We start from the raw sequence: 1,488 nt of genomic DNA on the forward strand, positions 1-1,488 counted from the left end.
GAATCTGCGAAATGTAAATGTAAAAACGCTTACAGCAGCAGGCTTCCTTTTCTTAATGTAATCTATTGTTCTTTTGATTTCTGGGTGAAGTTTGACACATATTTGACAAATATTGAGAAAAACATCTTTAAAGTTGTCCAAATGAAGTTCTTAGCAATGCATATTACTAATCAAACATTAAGTTTTGATATATTTACGGTAGGAGATTTACAAAATATCTTCATGGAACATGATCTTTACTTAATATCCTAATGATTTTTGGCATAAAAGAGAAATGTATAATTGTGACCCATACAATGTATTGTTGGCTATTGCTACAAATATCCCCCAGCGACTCAACACTGCTTTTGTGCTGCAGGCTCACATATGTCATTGATTATTCCCCGTTTCCTTGGTTTTCTGTATCTCAGAATGAGCTGGATGAGACTCAGATCCAGGCGGCAGCAGACGACGTCGAGCTCCCCACCGAACTGGCCAAGATGATCGCCGAAGACAACCAGGAGGAGGAACAGAAGCAGTCTGTTCTGGGTCACCTGACCAACATCCAGAACGTGGACATGGGCCACCTGAAGGGCAAAGCTCAGGCCACGCTGGAGGATCTGAAGAACTCGGCGGAGAAGTGCTGCGTCATGTGATCTCACTGCATCCTCACACCTGGAAGCGTTTCTTCTCTCCTCACCCCTTTATCTCCTCCACACACTCACTCACGCACACACTCATACACACACACGCATGCACACACACACACACGCACACACACACTCACACACACTCACACACACACGCACACACGCACGCACACACACACTCACTCACGCACACATTCACACACACGCGGACACACACACTCACTCATACACACTCACGCACACATTCACACACACTCACACTCACACACACGCACACACACACTCACACTCACACACACACACACACACACGCACACTGCCGTGTCTAACCACACACATCAATATTCATATATCCGGTGTGACGTGTAGGGCAGTGTTTGTTTCATGATGCTGATATCGTTCTAGGAGTTTAAATGTCACGTGTGTTTCATCAACTATACGAGAATCTCACAAAAACACGATCGGGTCACATTTCACCTCATAAAAAAAAAAAGTATATTTTGCATAAATTATTAATCTTGAAGGGATAGTTCACCCAAAAATGAAAATTCTCTTATTTATTCTCCCTCATGGTGTTCCAAACTAATTTTAATGACTGTTGGTAAGCAAACGGTTTCCGGTACCCATTGACTTCCATAGTATGGAAAAAAGTACTGTGGAAGTCAATGGGTACCGTCAACTGTTTGCTTATCAACATTATTCTGTTTAACACAGATGATGATATTTAAAAAAATGTTGGTGAGCAAACGGTTTCCGGTACCCATTGACTTCCATAGTATTTTTTTCCACTCTATGGAAGTCAATGGGTACCGGAAACTATTCGCTTATCAACATTATTCTGTTTAACACAAAAAAATAT

This window comes from Sinocyclocheilus grahami, unplaced genomic scaffold, assembly GCF_001515645.1.
Source record: "Sinocyclocheilus grahami isolate Dianchi unplaced genomic scaffold, SAMN03320097.WGS_v1.1 scaffold13651.1, whole genome shotgun sequence".
Classification (NCBI taxonomy): Eukaryota; Metazoa; Chordata; class Actinopteri; order Cypriniformes; family Cyprinidae; genus Sinocyclocheilus; species Sinocyclocheilus grahami.